Source organism: Pezoporus occidentalis, unplaced genomic scaffold (genome assembly GCF_034315485.1).
Source record: "Pezoporus occidentalis ecotype Australia unplaced genomic scaffold, CSIRO_AGI_Poc_V1 ctg448, whole genome shotgun sequence".
NCBI classification, from domain to species: Eukaryota; Metazoa; Chordata; class Aves; order Psittaciformes; family Psittacidae; genus Pezoporus; species Pezoporus occidentalis.
Window position 1 is genome coordinate 86325 of NW_026915778.1, and position 9891 is coordinate 96215.

General features: G+C 39.6%; 1 protein-coding gene and 1 long non-coding RNA gene across 3 annotated transcripts in view; both read right to left on the reverse strand.

Moving 5' to 3' along the window:
- Positions 1-3328, reverse strand: part of CALCRL (calcitonin receptor like receptor) — a 71739-nt gene extending 68411 nt beyond the window's left edge. The window contains exon 1 of one of the 2 annotated variants that reach the window (XM_062635061.1): positions 3248-3328. The gene's annotated coding sequence lies outside the window, so the exon portion shown is untranslated. Of the gene's footprint in view, positions 1-554; positions 727-3247 lie in introns of those variants that run through there. The other variant, XM_062635060.1, reaches the window with a different exon arrangement.
- A 2758-nt stretch (positions 3329-6086) lies between these two features.
- Positions 6087-9885, reverse strand: LOC134172173 (uncharacterized). Its single transcript, XR_009967851.1, has 2 exons — positions 6738-9885; positions 6087-6396 (listed from the first exon to the last, which is right to left on the reverse strand). It is a non-coding gene; the product is annotated as an uncharacterized LOC134172173 (long non-coding RNA).
- Between the last annotated feature and the right edge of the window lie 6 nt (positions 9886-9891).

Below are 9891 nucleotides of genomic sequence, written 5' to 3' on the forward strand. Positions count from 1 at the left end.
TTCATCTTAGTTGTGCAATTACAACACAAAACCTAATTACGAAATAACTCGAGTATGACTTCTTTCAGGTACAACAGTGACAGTAAGATTAAAGGAATATTCAGTAAGAAAATCTATACCACTTAATCACCTAGTTCAGCCTCTCTTGAAAGAGCTCCAGCTGTCCTGAATGAGTCCTAAGGACCCTTTTCTAACCACCGATTCTCTAATTCTCTGCAGCTGCAAAGACAGAAATTTGTTTAGTTAATATCAGAATTTTTAGACAAAATCCTGTAAGTTTCTTATACCTTAAGATTTAAGTATTTTCATGTCCCTTTCTACCTATTTATCACTTATTACTTCTTAAACGATATAACACTAGTTATAAAATCAGCTCAACTTTTCACTCCCTAAAAAATAAACGAACCATTTCACCCTTTCTCCCTGCAAATTACACATAACACGTTGAGGTTAATGCAAAAGCATATACACATGCGTAACTACAAATGCGTTCAGATGGCACAGAAAACACTGTTCTCCGGGACAATAATGAAACGGTTTTGATTAGTACTCACCTCACAAAGTTTACACAGAGATGGTTTCAGATAAATCAGTCTATTTCCCTTTCCAGTGAGGGAGAAAGGAGATGTTTCTTTCCTTCTCTTTCCCTTGGCCAGCTCAGAAGGTTCCGACAGCCTGCTCCTCCCGCTGGGTACGAACCGTTCCAGAGCGCGGTGGCTGCGCAGACCTACGTCGGGAGAGCGCCGGAGTATGAGCGCAGATCGGCGGCGGCAGCCGCGTAACATCAGCGTTTCCTGTGACATCACCCTGACCCCGCCTGTACACTTCGTTCCCTCACTGCTCCCTCCGTTAACGGCGCATCCCGAGGAAGCCCGGCTCTTCTGGCACCACAGGCGGCACCGGGCCGATAGACGGCCCGGTCGCCGGAGCCTGTCTTCCTTTGCGGAACCTGGCGGCAGCTCCTCCACTCCGAGTAAAAGCTGGCGCTATGCAACAGGATCGGGAAAGACTCGCTTGCTCCCTTAGAGAGAAGACCACTGGGCCTGTCTTTGCATGTAGCAGGCAGTAAGAGTCGTCCTGCTCCTCGAACTAGACACAGAGAAATGAATACGCTCGGACCTCTATGCAGAACAAATTCCACCTCAGTATGACTGACCTGGCCTACCTCTGCCAGCAAACCACAGGGGCTGCATTATGCTCTGTAATGTAAGTGCTTAAAAACACTACAGAGAGAGGCTTTCATTCCTCTGCACTAAAGGTCAGAATCAGGTTTTCAGATTAAAGCAAGTGCATAATTTAAAGTACCACTTTGTTTTATATCCAAGAAAGCAAACAACACCCAAACAAAACCCAAACCCTGTGTTTAAGTAAGTCTTTGAAATATAAAGGGTAGAAAGAAAACAGCAGGAATATTGCTGCACAGATTTCTAGGTTACATTTCTTTAAATGCCAGTGATTTGAAAGCACAGGTATAAGCTACCCAATTTGAAAACTGGCATAACTGAAGACAAAATGAATTTAATGACAGTTTTTCTACTAGCTTCAAAGGATTTTGCATCAGGACCTGAAAACGTTTCTTTGAGAGCATTTATCACTTGTTGTTTGTACAACTGACACCTGTGCTATAGGCAGAATCTGTGCTCTCCAAGTGAACAAGCAGCTGCTGAGTGCATACCCTGAACAAATGGGGAGTTCATGAAACACTGAACTCAAATAGTAACACCTGTGACACAGCACTCCTTATGTGAGGCCATAGGGACCTCCCAAAGGTGTGTTTTCCTAATTGCACATCCAAAATATAGCCCTTTCATTTGCTCATGAAACAGGGTAAAATACTCTGCTTGCTTCTCACTACCTGATGCTCATCTGCTCTTTTTACCAGCAGAAACATTTGTGTAACATGTCGTGAACTGCATGAAGGCCACTGAAAACCACAAGCCAGGGTCAGAAAAAAATTGGAAGAGGGGCAGGAATACTTTAAATCCATATCGCCACTGGACATTACAAATTGTGAAAGCACACTATAGTGTTACTAAAACAGCAAGCATATGACTTTAATAGTAATTCGGCATGTGCAAGTCTTGATGCTTATAGGATCTTACATCAACAGGAGAATGTTTTAGTTTTATAATCAATGAAGAACTAAGAGCTGATATTCTAAACTTAGTCTTGGCTATGTAAACAGATATAAACCAGGGATTAGCTTTGATTCTGAACAGTAACAGAAATTATCTTCTCTGAAATCAACAGTGTCCCCTCAGGTAGTGGTATGTCCTCAGCGGTGAGCCTGGTTGCAGTATGTTAGATAGTTAGGTCTAGGGTATAGACTACCACATGGTATGTTAACATACAGTAACCTAGGAAATAACTCATGTATTCCAGCTAAGCACATGTGTTCAAGAACAAGCATCTGAATCAGTTGTAGAGATTTATTGCATGGTCCATGTTTGATTTGCCATGTCAAGTTCAGTAGAGTTGTGTGTATGTGTGGGTTTTTTATTATTATTATTTTAGTTCCAAAGTCTTATATTCTACTTATATAGCTGTTATTGGACCTTTCTTACTCCTACCCTACAGGTGTTTGAGACATCTCAGTGCAATGTGCATTTCAAGGACACTGAACCTCATTCCCTCCCCCCCCCCCCCCCCCGCCCTGTACTTCAGCTCCCCCTCCTCCTGGCTGAAGGAGCCAGGGTTACAACCAGGGTGGCTCTGAGCCCTTCAAAGGGAGCTAAATGAGCTCCACCAACTGTACTTGAAGCAAAGAATCACAGCATCATAGAATCAACTCGATTGGAAAATACCTCTAAGATCATCAGGTCCAACCATTTCTCCAGGACTGCCAAGACGGCCACTAAACCATGTCATTAAGGGCCTCAGCTATCCAAATTTTTGATCACTTCCAGGGATGGTGATTCCACCACTGCCCTGGGCAGCCTGTTCCAATGCCTGAGCACCCTCTTTGTGAAGAAATTCTTCCTAATATCCAATATAAACCTCCCCTGGCACAGCTTGAGGCCATTTCCTCTTGTCCTATCTCTTGCTACTTGGGAGAAGAAACCGATCCCCACCTCACTACAACCTCCTTTCAGGCAGTTGCAGAGAGCAATAAGGTCCTGCTTTAGCCTTCTCCAGACCAAACCTCCCCATGTTCCTCAGCAGCTCCTCATCACACTTGTGCACCAAGCCCTTCACCTGCTCTGTTGCCCTTTTCTGGACCTGCTTAAAAAGAAACAAACCATCCTACCACTTACCACAGTTTCGTTCTCATGTGGAAACTCCGAGGATACACGTGGTTTTGCCGATGACGAGCCAGGCTGTGGAAACCAGTGGTAGGTTCCTGTCCCTGGGGATGCGGGTTCCACTGAGGAACGGAGGCTCCGGGCTGGCCGGGCCGCCCGGCAGCGGCACCTCCGTTTCCTCACCTCAGGCCCACTGAACACAGAAGCAGGGCGCGCCCCCTGGCGGCAGCGTCCCGCGGAGCGGGTGGAAGAACCGAGAGCAACGAAAACATCTTTAGCTGTACGTGTCGTGTGCCCCCAGCAAAGCCACATAAAAACAGCATTCCACAGGTGACCTGCCTTGTGGCACTGCGACAGGGTCGAAAGAGACGGTGGCACAAACCAGTCCCCTTCCCCCGCCATATATTGCCTACGAGCAAACCAGTGAGAATTCATGTGTAAAAGCTTCATAAAAGTATGCTCCACTTCGCTTGAGCCCAGTTCTTTCTCAAGATAAGCAACTGAAAGCAGACAGTTATGAAACCTAATCCTTACATCCACTTTACCATTTTTGGTTTGAAAGGTAGAATCTATAAAGATTTTCTCTAAATAAATCTGTCAGATCTGAAAGAGTAAAGGCATTGGAGATGCAGGGACAAAAGTTGGCTCAAATGAACTGTAAATAAGAAAGAAGCAGGGGATAGAAAGTAAAAATCAGGAAAAGGAAGGCATACAAGTAAATAATTAATAAAAAGACTCTGAATTATTTCTCAAGGACATTTTGCTTCACCATTTGTATGGATTAAGAGCACATACCAAGTTACTGCAGGGCAGATGATACATGGAAACTCATCAAACCTCTGTAAAACTGCTTCAACTTGTTGACTCCCATCACGCAAAGTGGGAGAAATCTCACGGTCCCCTGTGTATTTTCTCCAAAGCAACCAAGGCAGGCTCTGTAATGAGATGACCAGATGAATGAACTCCAGGTAATAGGAGGTGTAAAGTCACTGTAATACCTTAGCATAGCTTTATTTCCTGACCTTCACCATTCTGCCATCTCCCTATCTTCTCCCTCTACTGTGGCTCAGTTATCCCCCCTTCTACATTCACCCTTTAATTATCTTTGAAAATGCACAGATCTTTTTTTCTTATGCTTGCATTTGGTTTTTCTACAGATATTGAAGATGCAGGAATTAAGTGAATGAAGGAGAAGGGCAGAAAAGAAACTTCTTGTGGAGATGGTGAAAATCATATCAGGTCACACTGTAGTTTGGACTTTTTATGGGAAAAACTACTTCAGTGCACTGTAGAACTACATGAAAACACAGTAGGAAGACAGCTGGATAACTGATATGGTGGCCAAACCAAGCACACACACCAAGAAGAGCTTGCACACTCAGATCAAATGTTTGATTATAATCAGTCCAATTTTTATGTAGCCTACAAAATTCCAGTCTCAATTCTCAGTACATTAAGGAGTGAGCCTAAAAGATAAATCATTTTAGGCAGTCAAAATGGAAGTACTGTTCAGATGCCATAACTATGAAATCTTTTTCTGTCTCAACAATGACATAAGACATCAACTCAGTTAACTTGTCTAGTCACTGTTACTACAACATGAATGCACAAGAAGTTTCTTCAGCATAGTACAAGTAGGGGGTGGGAGAGCAGTACCTGTTAGTCCTGCCCTAGCTGCAGCACTTTCGGGGAAAGAGAAGACTTCACAGTCCTGGGGAGCAACCGAGCACATGCTGTGAGGAGACCCTCATAGTTTGCGGGAGAGCTCATCATGCAGGAGACTTAGAAGAATAGGGGGCAGCTACACAGACAGGTTCCTGCAGGGATAGAAAGGACTAGACTTCCAGGGTAGATTTTGTAGGTGCTGAATCCAAGCAGTCAAGCTGCTGGACCAAGAGGGAGCCTGAAAGAGAGGTACTACCATGAAATGACACAGGGATCACAAGGCAATCTGTCTGCAAATGCATCTATTCTTTGTAAGAAGATTTACAACATCAGAAAAGATAGGGAAGAGGTTTCAAAAATATCCTGCTGTCTTTTGTTTCATAAGCAGCAAGGTGCTTCTAAGAGCCTTAGTAGGAAACCAACCACCTCTTTTTTTCTTTTCTTTTTTTTTTTTCTTAAAAATAATCTCAGCATCAAAGATTTACCCAAGATCAGAGAGGTGCCTTGGAGAAGGGCAGGAAGATGTACCAGTGTTTCAAGTCAGTCTTAAAAAAGTCCACCAAAACCCAGCCAAATAAACCCCTCAGTCAACAGTGTTATCTCTAAAGCAACTGTATTTATTTCTATGAAGACAATTTTTTCTGGGCTTTGTAAAAATTTGGTATGCATTTCTGTAAATTATTAACTTGCTAGCCATGAGTCCAGTTCAGTAGCAAGGATAAAAATCAATGATCCCAACAAATACACATTTAAATCTTTGCAAATATCTGTCATTGTTTTACACATTTACAACTTTAACACTCTTATGGGTTTTGATGGGTTAATTCTGATCTCATACTCATTTTACAATAGTGTAGTTATATGCACTTTGGTGGAGTTAAATCTAGCTTGCATAACCTAAAATAAATCTTATTAAAACAAACCCAGTGCCTATTTCTTATTTATAGCAACAGATCTATCTTTTAATCTACAATTGAAACTATCATGCTTGACAAGTGGTTATTCTTTGACAAGCCTTATGCTTTCCTTAGCACAAAAATAGATTTCAAAAAAAGAATACTAGGATAAAGTAAATTGGAATCTTGTCTGCTTCTTAATCATGAGTTATACACCCACACAGTCTGCTCTGTCGTGTTTCCACCTCTGACAAGTGTATATAATTGAACTACAATTCAAGACTTTATCAAAGTAGAAGGTTATGTTTATTAACATGAATGAGGAATACATAAGAAAAACAAGCAGTTTAATAATAGTGTAATCAAAATAATAAGTACAGTAAATACATTTAAAAGGTGTACACTAAAGGCTTTCATTCACAGGTGAATAGTAGTTTACATTTCCACAAAAATTACATTCAGTTCACAGTTCCATCAAAATCAAAGCTGTATTCTTTCAGGGTTGATTTCCCCTCCCAGAGGCTTTACTGACTCTTTCTTTCTTTTCTTCTTGATTTTTATTAATCTTCTTTCACCTTTTTTTTTATTGAATCCTAAAGTTAAAATGAAGAGAGATTAGATCTGTATGATTAACACATCCAAAATTATCAGAAATGAGGCAAGTCTTGTGTTGAAGAAATATTATTAAAAAAAGAGAACGTCTTACCTAAAGTCTTCATATGCTTGACCAATGCCAAGTTGTCTTACTTATGTTCTTGTGCACTGTATTTTACTGTACATCTTTCTTTAGCTCTGATTTCCATTTTCACTTTTCTAAGATTTTCAACTATTATGTTTTATTGGGCCAATACTTGCTGTCAAAATTTGCAAGAATATTTCAGCATGTATAACATTTACCTCTTATGATAGTCTGTGGCAGTATCACTCCCCATACCTTTCTTGCAGATCCTCAAACATGACTTTCTGGAAGTGAAGTTATTTTCATTCCCACCACAACCACTGTAGCTAAATGTGTGACATCTTCCAGTTGAGAAGTTGTAGAAAAATCTTAACTCTTTGGCTCTACAAAGTCCTCTGTCCATAGGGGTCATACACAAAGAAGGGAGAGGGGATGGTTCTAGAAACACCAAGAGAAACAAGGTTAGAGACAACACTGCAGTTTACCAGTTTTCTGATATGTTGATATGTATATGAGATTTTAAGCCAACAGAACGTTGAAATTTAGATAAAATTTACTGGCAAGTTTTATTCTGCCCTCCTGAAAATCCAGGATACGTTACCTAAGCACCTTTCTTTTTTATGATTACACAAACCACCACAGCAAATGTTATTCTTTCTTTGAATTCCAAAAGCCAGCAAAAACTTACCTGAAAGCAAGGTTTGTTACAACGTATTTAGTGATAAAATTGCCATTTATGTGATAGGCGATACTATTCAAATTCAGAGAAGTTTTAAGTGAAGTATTTGTAGAAAGTGAAATAAACTTGGACAGCTTTAAAGATATGGTAAATATTTATGATAACTAATGAGTTCATTACTGCTAGACAATCTGAAATCAAGTAGAAGATAAAACTACCCAGCATTTCCAGTGTAAGATTCAATACCTTAATATCAGGTTTGTCATGAATACAGAAAGCTTGACCTAAGTAACAGAAGTTGGTCTATTGGAAAACACTGAGCAATTAACAAGAAATAGCTTGTAATTTGTAGAATAACAAAGAAGAGTGAGTGCACAAAGTGATTTGAGATGCTCATGATTTAGTTCTGCAGTTAGGTTTTTATCATTCCAAGGAGCAGGCTGATGGTTTCTTTCTTCAGTGTCACTGCAAGTGAGAGTCTGAGAACTGCAACACTGGAAGGTGAGCCTGAGGTATCCAAAGTACCAGGGGTATCCGAAGTACCCGGGCACTGAAGCAAGCTCAAGAAGCAAACCCATGCCAGAATCCCCAAACCTGAAGAAACTTCATCATCTATCACCCTGGAGTGACTCATATACAAAGTCAGAACTGATACAATTGCTGCGCAGGATGCAGGACACCGAAGGGAGCCACTATATCATCAGTTGTGAGGTACCTCAAGGAACACCATTGCCCTTCAAGAAGTAGCAGAATTGAGATAGCTGAGATCTGAGTGCATAAATGGGAATATGCAGTTAGTCAGATGGCTTTCTTGAAGTTGCAAAGCAAGGTAGAAGTGGTTCAGAACTAAAAAAAAGTAAACACTTTAGGGAATAATTTGGGTTACAGCAGAACTGAAGACACTCTGTTGTCACAGAAGTGGGAAGCAGGTAAGTTGCTGAAAGCAAAAGTTATGAATTAAGCTGGCCAATTCAAGAGGCCGACAAGAAAATATCCAAAAAGAGCATGATACATTTTACATGTTGTCGTGGTTTAAGCTGAACCCAGGACACATGGATTCATATATTACACCTGCTGAAAAACGTTCATCTGTCAAACATAATAGCTGAACTGATGTGAAAAAGTACAAAAAAATTGCTGGGAAAGAAATAGCATAGTGATATATAAGACAGCAAAATGAGATTAATAATAATAAGCTGTGTTAGCATCATCATACTATACAAAAAGAATCCTGAAATGCAAAAATTGAGTCATAAGTTGTTTTTTTCAAGATAGATTAAATTAGTTTCAGGTTATAAAATGAGTTTCTTGTTATAAACTGTGACATTATCATAAGAGACAGGTTCACCCTGGATTCAGAGTAAGAGCCCACAATGTGATACACTTGATATTAAATCTAGTGTTTTATTTATAAAGAGCATGGCAGCTAAATTAAGTAATGCAGTGCTTTTGGTACAGCTCTGAGAACTCTTGTACCTAGAATTCATTTAATCTCTCTAGCTGGAGAGTTTTCAAAGTACATGTTCAGAAACAATAGAAAATAAATGGTTACCTAGTTTAACCTGATAATTCCTGAACCTAAAAAGAACAAAGCAGAAAGGCTTGCCAACAAGGGAAGAGCCAAACAGCATACATTTGTTAATTATATAATGAAATTTAAGTACATTGTAATGTAAATTACTTATCTGGTATGTAGAAGTTTCCAAAAACTCCACAGTCCCTTCATGAAGGATTTCTCACAACTGTAAGCTTTAGGGGAGCCATGGAGCCGACAACGTGGTTAGTAGTAAGGATTACCTATGTACATATAATGCAACAGGCAGAGCAGCATCCAAATGCTATTCAGAATCCTTTGTGTACTCTTTCTAAAACTTATGTTGTTCTTTGTCTAGATCACTGCTAGATAAATGTCCCAGAAAGCAAATACTGTTCCTGTCCATCTTCAAAATATCTGCATATTCATTATAACGACAGAAGCAAACAGCCCCTGAAGAAAACCTCTTAACTTTGCCATACAGAAGCCATGTTTTTCAACTATATATATAGCTGAAATATATATTAAAATAAAAATGAAATTACTTATCATAATTTCCTATCTGCCAAGGATCATGCAAAATATTGATTTTAATATACTGATCACTAAAAAACCTGTTTTCTTTAAATCACTGTAAACAAAAAATACCTACAGTGTCATGCCCAGCCCAACATCTAGATTGTCAGGACAATCTATCAGCCCCAGCTTTTAATGCTGTGCTTATACGCACGTTGTTACAGTGAGTTTAGATATTATGCCTGTTCTTGAGTTTCTCTCTCTAATGTTTTGTTTTACAACCTCATTTTAGTGAGTGTTGTTGAACTGTTGTATCTCTTGCTTTTTCTATGAAGGAAAAGAGAAAATGAAAGCAGCAAAATCCCACAACCCACAAAGCTACACAGAGAGGAAAGGTGCACACTGAAAAGAGTAAAAAAAAATTAAAATAAAAAATCAGCAATACATGTCCCACTATCAGAATTGTTTTCCCCAATCTAGTCATTACAGATCTATGAATTAAAAATATCAGTTTTATTAAGAGGCTACTTGAGATAGAAATGCTGTTTGTAAGTCTTTTTTCACAATTTAGATTATGTTTTATCAAACTTTTTTCACAGTGCAAGTAGCACTACACATTACGCAACTCATTACATGTTAACACCAAATTATGAACCTGAAAGTTAACAGATGTGATTAAA